General features: G+C 42.5%; 1 protein-coding gene and 1 pseudogene across 5 annotated transcripts in view; one reads left to right on the plus strand and one right to left on the minus strand.

Annotated features, from left to right (window-relative positions):
* Positions 1-15,422, plus strand: part of CMSS1 (cms1 ribosomal small subunit homolog) — a 402,242-nt gene that overhangs the window by 332,885 nt on the left and 53,935 nt on the right. Inside the window, exon 2 of one of the 4 annotated variants that reach the window (XM_079767141.1) lies at positions 1,939-1,999. The exons of the other annotated variants lie outside the window; for them this stretch is intronic. The gene's annotated coding sequence lies outside the window, so the exon portion shown is untranslated. The remainder of the gene's footprint in view (positions 1-1,938; positions 2,000-15,422) is intronic. 4 annotated transcript variants of the gene reach the window in all.
* LOC307097226 (large ribosomal subunit protein P1-like) lies at positions 2,699-12,498 on the minus strand (annotated as a pseudogene). Its single transcript has 2 exons — positions 12,419-12,498; positions 2,699-4,832 (listed from the first exon to the last, which is right to left on the minus strand). The product of its transcript is annotated as a large ribosomal subunit protein P1-like (transcript).

Genomic DNA, 15,422 nt, shown 5'->3' on the forward strand with positions numbered 1-15,422 from the left:
GTGTGTGACCTGGCTTTAAATTTCACACCAGTGGGTGCTATGTATCCTACATAAGCCTGAAGAAGGATACTGGGACCTCAGAGGCCAGCTGTGGGGTGGGGACAAGCAATGGATGAGGCTGCCCCAGCATGGGGACGAGTAGCATAGATTGGGGGAGAGGGGCGTTTCAACCCTACAGGGAGAATGTGGGAGAGCGGCTGCAGTATGATTCCATGTGAGCTGCCTATTTGGGGCCAGATCCCAAGCAATAACTAGGGAATGGGGATCAGGTGACATGGAAAGACAAGAATTATGCAAGAAAGCTAAACCTCATCCAAATAAACTAGGTGCTGAGCAACTGTCGTCCTAGCAATCTTTCTCCTGTTCCCTTGCACTGAGGAAACAGGAGAAAGATTGATACGAAGGACTGAGCAAATCAGGAGTTAGTGGAGAAAGGCTGCTGTGCATCTGGTAGACAAGTACCCAGGACTTCTCCAGGCCTGCAGAGAGCATCCCTGGTATGGACGAGCAGCCTGCCAGACTTGGTCCTCACTGATCAAAGAACCAGACAGGACACAGTCCGAAGACTCAAAATCCTCCCTGTTAGCCACTGGATGGTACTGAGGAGGCAGGGACAGGCACCCAGGGCACTTCTGAGCTTCCAAACAGCTCAGCTGTTCAGGTCATCCTAGGCCAGTGGTCGGCAAACTGCGGCTCTGTTGACTAATGAGTTTGCCAACCACTGTCCTAGGCCATAGCCAAATGGCAAAGGTGTTCCACTCAGACCAGTTTCACAACAACTTCCCAGGAAAACCTTGTGCTGTCTTTATACTTAAGTGTTGTAGTGCTTGACTTTAAAGTTCTTCTGTGATTTTTCTTAAGTTAAGAAACTACATGATACATATATATGAGCAACTCTGCTTTCAACCACAAATACCTTAAAATGAGAAAGGGCTAATCCCCCCTATTCAGAATGCATTGTGTGCCAAACCTGAAAGTTTCTAACTGTGGCCGTAAGTTAGGTGTCCATCCTCTCAGCTTCTCAAGTTCAGTCAGGGTGGTCCTGGTTAAAATGAACACATGAAAATCCTCCAACAGAAATAGAAGATTTACAGTAGTATAATAGCATTTGTGGTGATAGAAACATAAAATAACATTAAAAAGATGGCCCTCTTATATTGTTTTTTTTTTAATTTATTATTTGCTGTTTTATTCACTTCATGCATCTGTTTGGCAGTGATTTGTTGCCTATCTGCTCTGTTGGGTCATTATCCGAGCACTGGAGATATGGCATTGCAAAGTAGATGTTACTGGTTCCAACCGTCTTAGCATTTTAAAGTCTATGCGAAGAATCAAATAAAAACAAGTTAGCAAATAAGCCAGATAATTAGTTTGTGGTAGTACCATGATAAAAAGTAAGAGAAAATTGTGGCAGAGAGAGGAGAGGGAGGGGAGTACCTCCTTTTGATAACAGAGGAGACCTGAGTGATTTGAAGGATCAAGACCAGGAGGAGCAGGCCAAGTATGGGAGCAAGCACCTCAAGGCCCCGAGATGAGAAAGGATCAGCATGTTCTAGGAGCCCTAGGAGGTCAGTGTGGCTGGGGTGTAGCAGAGCAAGTAGAACCGAGAAAGGCTGAGGGGTAAGTGGAGACCCAGTCATGACAGGGCCTTGTGGTTTGTGGTAGGGAATGTAGGTATTATTCTCAGTATAAAATCAAACTGCTGTGTGTAACCTTCCAGGTTAAAAATCCAATTCACGTTTTAAAAAGAGCCTTCTGGCTCTCCTGTGGGGAGTAGAAGGGGTCAAAGTGGTTACTGGGGGGACCAGCCACGGCCTGAGCCAGGTGCTGCCAGGTCATGCTCTGGGGTTTTCCCGAGGGTGCTGACCTGAGAATTCTTGGACTCTAGGAAACCTGTCATTAACTTTTCTTCACCTGCTTTTCCTCTGCACACCACAGCCATTTCTCTCTCTGCTTGATGGATAATAGAAGAAAAGATGGCAGAAGCACTGACTTTCAGGTGAGCCAGTTCAGGCAGAGTGCTGGCCCTGACACCTTTCACAGGAATCTTGCATGTCATTTTCACTTTGCAAGTTGGTTATACTCATGCCAATCTCCCACTGTTCCTCAGCTTTGCTCCTGGTCCACAGAAAGTATTCAGTAAATGTTGTTAAATTGACTTGACCTGGATTCCCAGTGATGTGAGTAGAGAGGGAGACTTAGGAAGGCCGGTGGGATCCTCTTCACATCCTCTCTGGAGATTGTATGTGTCAGTGGGTTACCAGGGCTTTTAAAAGAGTTAGTATTTTCTGTCTATAGTGTATGCAATTCAAGGGTGAATAAAATGACTCTCTGCTAGAATAAAAGGTGCTATGAACATGTAAAAAGTGTTTAAAGAGCATCTGGTTAGAGTTTAATGTGGCTGAAAAACATCCCTATTTTTTTCATGTTTCAATTACGTGAATATGGCTAAAGTGTGCTTTGGAGATTTTCCAAAATAAAAACACTTGAGGTGAGAGAAATTTCAGCCCCAACAATAACTTGAAAATTGAAGTTGGAATAGCAACTGTTTTTTCAACTGTCTTAACTCTGTCACCAACACTATGATGATTTGATTACATGTGACATGTCTGGTTTCTGGCCATTAAATTGCACACTTCAGCTATAGGCATCAGTCTTTCCCTTCTTTTCTTTCACCATGTGTCAGTGTGGGGGCAGAAATGAGAAGGATGGGAGAAAGCAAGAGTTGGGGAGCCTTTCCATTGGCTCCAAGTTACAGCTGGTGACCCTGACATTCTCCGAAATCTCATGTGATTCAGGCCCTGCAGCAACCCAGTCACAAGGTAGCTCTCTTCTGTTCCTCACCGTCCTCAACATCCCACTTGTTATTCATGTGCGTTAGCTTGTGTGAACATCAAGGACATTCCTGCAGGGGAAATGCATCTCCAAATGGCAAAGGGCCACCTGGGAGCTATGTGGGGAGGAGACAGCACTCCTTGGAGAGGTCATGGACACCAAGCTCTCGGTGCAGTGCCCGGCACAGAGCAGTCACTCACTGTATGGCGGCAGCAGCTGCTACCACTGTTATTTTTATTATTGAGGAGTGGTTTATAAATTGATTAGGTGTATATGAATCCCATGCTGTCAGATACCAGCTTTCAGATCTACTGCTGCCACTGTTTCTCAGGCCCACCAGCCCCTCAGGCATTGCTTCATGCCCTCTCTAAGTAACGGGCTTTTATCCTCATTTATACCTTGTATTTTAGTCTCTTCTGTTCATGGTACTCCAGTCATTCCAACATCTCCATGTGGAAATTGGCATTTCTTCTTATTGCCACTCTGAATGTCTTCAATGGGGGGAAATAAGTCTTCAAAAATTCAGTGGTACATACCTATACCGTTCTGGCCACATCGTTCATGCCCCACTTCTCCCTCTTTCCCTCGTACAAAAGGTTGTTTTCTTACCATCTCACCTCAGGGCTTTTCATAACAGAACATAACTCAACTAATTTCTTCTGTCGTCTTTTGCACTTTGCTAAAGAGCTCTGAGATCTCATTTTGCTGGAAAAGAAGGAGCATGATACATCTGATCCCTCACTTAAGGAGGCAGGAAATCATTTCAGTTAGGGGCCTGGGAGACACGTCTATTTATAAAAGAAAGGGTTGCTATTTCTCTGACTGCTAGCTTCCTTCTTTCTGCCCCAAAACCCACCTTTGGAAGTAATGGCTGGGCATCTCTCTCAATGAAATAAATATTGTAATGGGTCAAGTAATTAGCAGGCAGAATTATGTTTAGGCTGTAACCTGACTCTAATTGCTGACCTCAGAGAATTAATTTCATATGACATAGCACCTTAGCCGGCTCCGAAGTTTCCACTCGTCTCTCCCTTCCCTCCTGATTGCTTTTTCTATTTCTGGGCTTGTCGTGTCGATGAGTCAGATGGCCCCAGACTCTTCCTGTGGGTGAAAGGGGCATTCCTGACTTGGATGTATTTTCTGCATATATAAATTACAAAAAGGAAAAACTCTTGTGTCCATTCCTTGGCATAAAAGTAAGGGAAACTGGAGGGTTGCGTGAGGAAAATATAAAATACCCAATGTAAATAAAGCCTGCCCCTGGGGCCTGAATGCAGCAGGATGTGCAGTGGGATAAAAAGGCATTCGGGAGTAATGCTTTTCTATATTAAAAGCAGTCATAAGGGATGTAAGATGTGTAAGGTCCTGTTAATTTTTGCCACCACGTCCTAATCGTGATGTTAACACAAGTTACAAAATGAGATTTAACATCTCTATAAAGACCTATTTATTTCTGCAGCAGAGTGCATAGGTTTTTGTCTTTTCCCCGTAGCAAGTGTGGGAACAGTCGCAGGCCTTATCTCCCTGGGTCCTGAAACTATTTCAACAACTAATGAGTTCACTGGGGCCTTACCTGCTTTGATTTTCATAAGCGGAATTTGTTACAGGAGTTTAGAAACTGTTGTATACTGACAAAACAGTGTGAAGACCAGTATCACCTTTCTTTTTTTTCAGAGTTCAGCTTTTTATTGAAGGGTTACAAAAGAGCTTTAGTCAAAAAGACCAAAGCCCGTGTCATCAGATTCTTCTTTCTTTGCTTCCCCTTTCTCCTCCTCAGCTGGGCAGCACCCACTGTCTAGGCAGGCCCACCAGCCCCTACACTGCAGATGAGGCTCCGATGTTGACATTGGCCAAAGCCTTTGCAAACAAGCCTGGCCAGAAAGGTTCAACATTGACACCAGCTGCTGTAATGAGGGCATTGATCTTGTCCTCTGTCACTATCACCTCATGTTTGCAGGATAAGGGCTGAGTAGATGCACATGAGCTCCGAAGGGGGGCTATGGTATGGGCCAGTGCTAGGCCAGGGCTGCTAGTCCCCTGGTAAGTGAGGGCCTCACCCCAGCAGGGCCTGAGCTTCCTTAGAATAACAAAGTGCCTTTCCCCGGGGCCTGAGTCACCTTTTTATTTTCAATCCTTGCTCAAGGATATGTTTCCGTAGGGTGTTTTGTTTTGTTTTGTTTTGTTTTGTTTTGTTTTGTTTTAAGAGAGAGAGAGAAACATCGATGTTGATTGGCTGCCTCTCACAAGCGCCCTGACTGGGGATAGAACCGCAACCCAGGCATGTTCCCCAACTGGGAATGGAATCTGCAGCCTTCTGGTGCCGGATGACGTTCCAACCAACCAACTGAGCCCCCAGCCAGGGCCAGAATCACCTTTTAAGGTCTAATTCAAAGCTGTGAAGTCATCAAAGGAAGTTGCTGTGCTTCCCTACTTGTATTGGGTTTATTAAGAACCTAAAATCATGCTTCGCCCCTGAGAAACTGGTTGGTGTGTTGTTGTTTTAGCCTATGGCTACTCTGAAGAGTGACTGTTCTTTTCCACATTGAATCCTAAAAGCTTAGAACCAAATTTGTACCCCACCAATTGCAAAAATATAGGGCATTATAACATCTTTATTGGAACTCTTTGATTGATTTCAGGTCTGATTCTTACGTTGCTTTCATATTTGCTCCCACTTTTAATTTATACTATTTTTATTATATTTTTTGTAACCCTGTAAACTGCTTAAATTCTTCCTAGAATAAGACCATAGTGAAATAAGTCAGTCAATGAAAGAAAAATACCACATGATCTCACTCATTTATGGATAATAAAGAACATTATAAACTTAAACAAAAAGATAGATACAGAGACAGTAAAGCATCAAACAGACTGTCAAATTACAAGGGGAAGGTTAGGGAGAGGTGGGGGAGATAAGAGATCAATCAAAGGACTTGTATGCATGCATATAAGCATAACCAATGGATGCAAAACTCTGGGGGGTGGGGGCATATATGGGAGTGGGGTGTGTGGGGGGGCAATGGTAAGATATGTACACATATAATACCTTAATAAAAAATTGAAAAAAAAAAAGATACCCATAGTTAACCAATAGGTAGATATTTTTTAAAACTTAAAGAAGAAAGTTGAGCAGAGAGGGAGGGAAGGAACTAAGGGGGGAAAGTAGGCAGGTGAGCAAACTATGAAAGTGTCAGCAACTTAACTTCCCTAGTCCTCAGTTTCTTCATCTGTTAAATGCTGACCTTCAGAAATTTGGTGGGGCTCAAAATTATTTTTAGACCATGAATATGAATACATTTTATAAATTTCTAAGCTCTGTGCAGCTTTATTGTGATTATTTTTAAGATGTTATTAATTAAGGCAATTCTCCAATGCTAATGCTAAGCCCTTGACCTGGTCCTAATCTCTGTGCAGCAGAAGGCACTTCCCTAGGAAGTGTCTGTTCTAAGAGAAGGGCCTGGACTCTTCTGAGAGCCTTCTTAGGGGTCCCCTCCAGCAGAGAACTATAATCCCTGGACCACCACAGAAGCAATGCCCTCTCCCCAGGGTAGCTCTGAAATCTGCAAGCCTGATGGACTTTTATACCTGAGCCAGTCGAGAGGCCAGAACATCCACATTGTCACCAAAACCTGGAAAATACCTGGTCAGCAAATCCTGTTTACCTCAGTGTCTCAGCATCCTTTGGGATATTTGGTTAGGACATCGCACAAAATCCCCCAAAACCAGCCCCTCCGTTCCATACATGTTCTCATTTAGATTTGGGGATCTCAAGAGTACCCCATCTCCCACTTAGAAATTTACAGAACTGTCATTTCATTGCTGACCCAATTTTAAAATTAGAACCTATTAGAGGAAGCGGATGGTGTTTTGGGGGAATGGGAAGCATAAAGATAGCCTTTGGTGATCACTGCTTGGCCACCATTACTAATGACCTTTAAAATAGTTGTGTTATCAAGTGAGTTGAAGCAGAAAAAAAAAGAGAGACCGAGAATCACCCCCAATGATCCATTCTCATTAGAGGCCCTTTATTCCTGCACGCAGATTCTGGTCAGGTAAAAGCTTCCCTGCACACCAAGCACAGGCCAGACTCCTCAGCATGGCAGAAAGGAGGCAGCACCATTGAGTGTGAGAGTGAGAGCCCCAGTTACCCGTATAGGAATGCTCGCCCACTGCATCAGGGCCTAGGGATCCGGGCTGGCCCTGCACTTCCCAAGCCCCAATTCTGAACAATGGAGGTGATTGTGAGGATTAAATTAGGCACATGAAGTGCTTAGCCTGGGGGTGGGGGAGGCGAGAGGGTGACCTTTACCAGCTGGACCCTGCCCTCTCTAGAACTTCTTTTCCCACAGCACCTATGTGCAGCTCGCCCATTAAGACTTCCCCGGCCCTCTCACATCTGACTTTTCACATGTTCTCCAATGCTTACTCTTTCCTGTCTGTGCATCAACCTCCTGCTCTTTCTTCAACATCCAGATGAGATTCACTTCTTTCTGAAAGTGTCTGATGCACCAAAAGAGCGTAGAGTTCTGCCCTCCTCATCCCTCTACTGCTGCATACTCTGTACATTGCATTTACTTGTTTGTCACAAGATCTATAATTGGTTGATTTCATTAAGAATCCAAAAGAAATCCAGTTTCTCTTACAAAGAAAATGATGACATGTGGTACAGAAGTTGTTACTGTTTTTTATAACTGTAAACACCATAAGAAATCCTGTGTTGTAAAAGATAAGACCACTAAATACATATTTTATTGAGGTATAATGTACATTTATTGAGGGTCTCAGTAAATCTTACGTGTACTTTTCAATCAGTTTTGACCAAGACCTAGAACATTGCAGTCACACTTGAAAGTTCCCCAAGATCCCCTCCCAGTGAATCCCTACCCCACCCCACAAAAGCAATCACTGCTCTGTTTCTGAAATTCTATGTTAATGTCGCCTACTCTAGAAGTTCATATAAATGGAATCATAGGATGTACTGCTTTTCTTCAGTAACGCTTTTGTGACTCATCCATGTCATTGCATTTACCAATAGTCCATTCCTTTTATTACTCAGTAGTATTCCATTATGCAAATATACCATAGTTTATTTATCTGTAATCATATCGTAAAATTGGCCTTTTTTTTTTTCTTTTGACATACAGGTCTGTGAATTTAACAGCCATACAGATTTCTGTGGCCACCATCACATCAGGACTATTCACACAGTTTCATCACCATAGAAAACTCCCTAATGCTGTCACTTTCTAATCCCACCTTCCCCTGCCAAAGACCCTGACCACTTCATACTCGTTCTTCATCACTATAGCATCACATTGCATTGTAATTGCTTATACACCTCTCTCGTTCTCACTTGTCAGCTTCTCAGAGTGAGGACCATATCTTATTTATCTTGCTTCCTCCTGGGCTTACTTAGCACAGTACCAGGTACATAGTAGGTGCTCATTAACTATTTGAAGAATGAATGAATAACTGTCCATGTGCCTACATAATAAATCCTTTCATAATTCTTAGGAGGGAAGGAGAAGTAGAAACTAAAGGAAACCAACAATAACTTGTTCTTTTTAAGAAAACCTTTGGTCCTTTTTTTACAGTAATAATGATTTTATGATTTGAAGAAATTTTAAAGAGTGCTGTCTGGTAATTGCCACTTGAGAGAATATGTTGAGTCACACAAAATGAGTAATCTCCTATAAAAAGAGTTCAGCAAATGTTTAATTATACTAAAAATATCACTGCTGGTTAAGTTTGAACATGGAAATTAAAAGGAAGAAGTTTAACATGGTTCTTTGCCTACTACCTATTTTTAAATATATTCCAGAACTCTAAAATTCTCCCCCTGGAGTCTCTAATATATTTCCCAGGCATTCTTAGCTGTATAAGGATTCTCTACACTATATTTAGAGAAACTCAATATTCACACTTACTTTTGAGTGAGATTTTGGTTTCCATATGTTCTCCTAAACCCGTGTCATCCTTATCTAAAATTTATTTTAATAAATCCATTATTATTGCAATTGATACTTGGTTCTCATAGTTAGTGCCTTCCCTAGAGCATATTCAGTTCTTTTCAGCTTCAACTTTACTTTTCTTACCCTTCAGTGTTTATTGATGTTTCTTTTTTTTATTAATCACAATGCTGAAATGCCTCTCTATATATCCTTTTTATCTTCTTAACTTCACCCACCAAGACATTATCTTTTACAAACTGAGCCCTTTGTCAACTCCATGTCACATTTCTTTAAGCAAATAAATTTTCTCCACATGTTTAGCATATACTCCTGAGTCCTGTAGCCTATTTCCTCTTTTAAAACAGAAATGGGGAAACAGCTGTTTCTCCATTCCTATAAAGTGTGTTCTGTTTTATAGATCATGCTGGACAGCTCTATTTTGATGTCTGCAATATTACTTGGTCCTTGACATTGTGAATTTCCGGGACCTGAGTTTCCCTCTCACATTAAAGGAAGAAAGATTAATTCTGCTAGATGTTCCAGTGTGTTAAACAGGCCATGAGGTCTTCTCTGTAGTTTGTTTTGGTAGCTACTGAAGGGCTCACATGCTTTCTGCCTTGTAGCACAACCAAGTTTTTAACAGTTAAGATTGATATTATGTGGTCATCTCATTCTGTGTTTCAGGAGATATTGATTAACTATATCTGCCAGATTCTATGCTCCTTGCAGGGTTTACGGGGATGGAAGGACACCCTGCTCTCAGATAGCCCACTGTCCAGTAGTGAGGACAGATGCAGTATGATGAGTGGTCTAATTACATGATACGTGAGCTATAACAACTACCTAGAGGAGCAGTTGGCAAACTATGGCCCATGCACTGGCTGCCTATTTTTGTATAGAAAGTTTTCCTGTAATATAACCAGGCCCACTCATGTACACATTTTCACTGGGTAGTTTCAAGATTCAATGTGTAGAGATCATATGGCCCACAAACCTGTTTACCATGGGCTATGCATTGTTCTGTTTTTACACTAACTCATTTTATCCTCTCAACCACCTCAGTATATATGTAAGAAAATCACAGCACAGAAAGGTGAACTTACTTGTCCAAAGCCAAAGAGCCATTGAGTGACAGAGGTGAAATTCTGTAGCAAAACAGCTTAACCTCCACACCTACATCCTTACTAACCTTCATCTATTCCGGGCCCATCCCCAGCGTTTTCAGAGATTTTGGCCTGGATCTGGAGCTCCCTCTCTTGCCATTCCCTGTATTCTAATGTGTCAGCCATTTAGGAACATAAAGAAGAACGCTCAATATATTTTTTAAATAATATGGTGTGGTACCTATAGAAGAGTCAGAGGCAGATCAGTGGAACCAGACCCTAGCGTATGTAAGCTTTATGTTTTGATTAAATGAAAGTACCATAACATGTCAGTGAGGAAGGAAGCATCATTCAGGAAGATGTTAGGAGAATTGATTAAATATTTGGAAAAATAATAAAGTTAGAGCTTCACTTTATACCATTCAACAAAATCTACTCCATAGGATTTAAGTTAAATGTTTAAAGAAAATTAGACCATTTAACGATTATTTGAGAATTGAATCATTAATGTGAACATTGATTACTGTACTATAATATCATTGTCCAAACTACTTTGCTTACTTGAATCCATGCATCTATTTGTTTTTATAGTTTTCTCTTCTTTCCCTCCACTTTAGGATATGCGCTGTCACTTTTCATTTCCCTCAGATGTCTGTCTTTCTAAACCTGTGCCCCTCTTGAATTTTACTGCCTTTAATATCAAGAGTTTCTGCTATGCCCTAGCCAGTTTTTCTTAGTAGTTAGAGCATCCTCCCTCAGACTGAAAGGTCAAGAGTTTGATTCAGGTACCTCTGTTGCAGACTCAATCCCTGGCCCATTCCCAGTGCATGCAGGAGGCAATCAATCAATATGTCTCTCTCACATCCATGTTTTTCTCTTTGTGTGTTTCTACCCTTCTCTTCTACTCTCTCAAAAAAATCAATGGAAAAATATCCTCGGGTGAGGATTAAAAAATAAACATGGTTACCTTTTTACAATGTAATTTCTCTTCTAGAAACATGTTCTAGTCAGAAATACATAAAATGTTACAAAGTTATCTATTACAATATATTTGCAAAGGCAAAATTTTGTCTAAGTAATGATTAAAGAACAAATAAATGTAATGCAGGCAAACAACATGTTGTTATATAGCCATTGAAAATGTTTTTCAAGACTACTGGAGATGCGAAAATGCTCATGATAGAATGTTAAATGTATTTGGAATTATATTTGATATGTAATTCTAGATATATAAAGTTGTGTGGACATGTGTGTGCGTGTGTGTGTGTATACACACTGAGACAGAAAAAAGGTAGAAGTAAATGTGTCAATATTATAATAGATCTTTTGTTATAGTGGGACCATCTTTGTATAGTAATTAGAGGCCAGGTACATGAAATTTGTGCACAGGTACGGTCCCTAGGTCTGACCTGCAATCAGGGCCATCTTCCCCAGCTGCTGGTAGCCGGCCCCAGCCCCCTCCACCACCCACCGGCCATCGAGCGATCAGAGCCTGCCGGCTGGGGGAAGGGACTGAGAAGTCAGCCATTCCCGCCTGCTCACCTGCCCCGCCCCCCCCCCCCCCCACCTCCACCCAACGCCAGTTCCCCGTTCGCCATCGGGCGATCGGAGCCTGCCAACCGAGGGGAGGGACTAAAAGGTTATCAGTTCCTGCCCGCTCACCGGCCCTGCCCCCGCCGCGGGTTGCCCTCTGTGTGGGGGGCCACCAGCAGGGTGGGGGCCTTGGCCTGGTGCTGTCCACATCCCCCACAACCCACCCCCGGTTCCTCGTTCGCCATCGGGCAATGGGAGCCTACCTGCCGAGGAAAAGAACCGAAAAGTGGTCAGTGCACGTCATAGTGACTGGTCAAGCTGTCGTTCTGGTCGTTCCACCATTAGGGTCAATTTGCATATTACCCTTTTATTATATAGGATACCAAATTTTTGTTTCTTTTTACTTGTCTTTATTTTCTACAATCTCTACAATTAGTATTACCTTTATATCAGGGAAAAGTATAAAAAATAATTAACGACAACCGCATCAAATTGGTAGTACAGTTTTGACAATTCAAGTCTTATTTTAGTCTCTCTTATCTATTTATCTCATTAGATTGTACGTCTCAGCTTCATCCCATATCATCGTGGAGAACATCATTCCAAACACAAATCCCTCTCTGTGTATTTCCCATATAGTGGGTAATTCATTGATAGGTTAATACCTCTAAGCTTAGTTTACCAGTAGGAAACTTTAAGGATGGAGTAATAGAGTGTCTTGTCCTAAGCTACACAAAACAGTGGTTAAGACCTGGCTTTTTCCATTGAGAAGCTGCGTAAGAAAAGTAAGCATTCTGAAGCCGAGCATGTGAACATTACACCCACTTTTAACAATATACACAATGTACATTAAGGGCATACAGTGAGTAATCTGATAGGTAGTTGGAGTCTCTGTGAAGGCTATGGGGCAGTCTTAATAGAAACAGTGTGCTTTTCCATTGTAACATTTCTCTTCCTTGGGATCCCACTTTATAGCAAGGTGAATGTGTAGCAGACCTCACTGCAGCCTCATAGGCCGCTTCCTTATGAAATTTCTGTTCAGAGGACATGATGTCACTCACCATATAACAGGCCATGTTCACCTTTTTTATTTATTTTTTTTATTTTACCTATGCCTCTGTACTCCAGCATTCCACCTCACTATGGAAATTTTGACTTGTCCAGGATACAGCATTTTTAATAGAAATTGGCCTGAACCAGGAGAGAATCATAAATCACAGCAGTATGACTTTAGTTCACAAATGGGAAAACTGTGGCACAAAGTAAGAGATTTGCCTAAGATCACAAAAGTTGGAACTAGAGTCTAGGCCTTCTAAGACCTCCTTTGTCACTCCTCTACACTGGCACTTCCCAAATGTGCGCACAGAGTACTGTTCTGGGAGTGCTAACAGTTGTGCTGCACAGACAGAGGTCAGGGGTCAGAGAAGTCTGAGGATGACCTCATTTCCATTCCCACACTTGGATAGTAATGCATATTAATATATTAAAGAATCCTTGCAATAAGACAGATACTAAACAGATGGGATGTGGGAATGACAGGCATAAACCAGGACTAGCCTAGGCAAACAGAATATGTTTTCTCCGCAGCTAAAATACAGGATGAAGGTGGGTTGTGGGGGAGAGTTACTAACACATAACTGGGCAAATTGAGTTTGTTTGTTTGTTTGTTTGTTTGTTTTAGAGGGGGATGCTCAGCACATTCAGGAGCTTCTGTCCCAATTAAATGAGTGTTATCCTATATAATAAAAGCCTAATATGCAAATGGACCAAACTGGCGGAATGACCAGTCGCAATGACATGCACTGACCACCGGGGGCAGACACTCAATGCAGGAGCTGCCCCCTGGTGGTCACTGTGCTCCCACAGGGGGAGCACCGCTCAGCCAGAAGCCAGGCTCATGGCTGGCGAGCACCGCAGTGGTGGCAGCGCTAAGGATGTCTGACTGCTGGCTTAGGGGAGCGGGCCTAAGCCATCAGTCAGACATCCCCCAAGGGCTCCCGGACTGTGAGAGGGTGCAGACCGGGCTGAGGGACACCCCCCCCCCCCAGTGCATGAATTTTGTGCACTGGGCCTCTAGTTCAAATATAAGAACATACATTATTATGTTAAACTGGGCTCTACCCACAGAGGCCCATGAATTCCAATACTCTGCTTAGAGACCAGAACCATGGGAAAGCTAACTAGTTTGTTTTTAAGTTAGAGGGGCAGCATTGCGTAGTGATTCAGAGTAGACTCTGAATCAAGACTGCCTAGATCCAAATCCAGGCGCTCTCTCTCATTTACCTTGGGCAAGTACCTCAATCTCCACCTCGGTAAAACATTATCGTAACAGTACCCATCTCATAAGATTGCCATGGGAATTAAATAAGTGAGTGGATTCAGAACATGTTTCTTAAAGGTCAGCCTCCTGTGGCTCTGGGTGCTTTGTCACCATGTAGGCTGGTGGTTCCTGAGGATGCTTGCTATGTGCATTTTTAGAAATTAGTAAACGAAGTATTACTAACCCAGAGCAGTCAGAATTTTGAAAAACAACCCTCAAGATTTAATTTTGCTGGCATGTAACTGGTGGCACAAATCTTGTAGCATTTAAGCTCCCTGCAGAAAGGAGGTGAAAGATTTTTCATCAGGCATGTATTTTTGAGATTATCTTATTGATCTTAGTATTTTACCTTCTTTCAGAGTTTTGGGAACCATAAAGCAACTCCAGTTCAGAGTTTTGACATCTTATTTCAGAAATTCTAACTCTAAAGTTTTCTGTGGGAACTGGCAAGATGTATTGTAAGCAAAGTCTGGATTTGTTGCTAGGAACATCTTCAGCTGTGAAAATAACATGATTGGAAGGTAGACCAGGCTGCATCAATTGCCACTGGAAATGGCAAAATTAAAGGTGAAAAGGGATTTATTTCCCCCACTCCCCATTCCAGTTAAGAATGACAACAAAACTTCTGATAGAGAGAACCAACTCATAAGAACTTATATTCAGAAGCATTTGTTTTGTCAAATCTTGTGGAGAGAGGGAGAAGACATCTTAAGAAGCCTGAGAGATGGAAGAGGTAGATTGTGCTGTTTCTTGCGGGATATGGGGACTAGGAAAAACAAAACCTGAGAGGTATGTGCAGAGCTAATTTAAGCCTAATGAGCCACCACAAGCCCGTGGAAGACTTGGAGTGGTCCAGTGTCCCCACACCTGGACCCGGGACTGCATGGCCAGAAAAGGCTGTGACACTGACGACTGAACCTACCCCAGCTTCTCTGAACACCCGCTCAAAGCCACCAGAGCCCTGCATTAGGCACCACACACTTGGCCTTGGGTTTTCTGCTCCTCCTGCCATCCATCTATCACTGAATTTATTTGCACACTAGATCCTAGTCTTCTTCTCTCCACATTTTCCTTTCTTAGTGAAAATTGTGACTACTTGTTGGATTATAGCCCTAAGACAGCCTTGTTTCTACTTTCAGAAGGTCTTTACAGAGGAGGTGAAACTTGACCTGAATTTTGGAAGGGTGAGATTTTGATAGAAAAGCCGACATGAAAAGAATAAAGGGAGATGTGGCATTCTGAATAGTTAGAGTAAGTGAGAGATACATTTACAGACAGTACGATTCTTTTCTGGTGTGGATTAATTGATTATAAGCCCTTATTCTTTGGTGATGGCATAGCTGTACTAATTATTTTGAAAAGTGTACAGAAGCAATAAAGGATGGAACATGACCACAGTTAGTATAAGTGGAATCAGAATTGAGAGCCCCTTTCTCATTGGCTGTGCTTCTCACTGCTCACCCCTCCCCTCCACTTCTCTCCCTCTTCTCCCCTCCACTGCCCTGTGTTGTTTTGCTGGCTTGGCCTTAGGACCTTCACCAAGTTCACTCTTCACAGGGTCTTGTTCTTTGGATGTGGGAACTGTGTTCTTTCTCAGTGATGCTGGTGGGAGTCCCTTAATAAGCTGAGAACATGTTTCTTAAGGAGTTGTTCCCAGCCCTGCCTCTCCTGGCCAAATAA

The sequence above is a fragment of the Cnephaeus nilssonii genome, assembly GCF_951640355.1.
Source record: "Cnephaeus nilssonii genome assembly, chromosome: 3".
NCBI lineage: Eukaryota > Metazoa > Chordata > Mammalia > Chiroptera > Vespertilionidae > Cnephaeus > Cnephaeus nilssonii.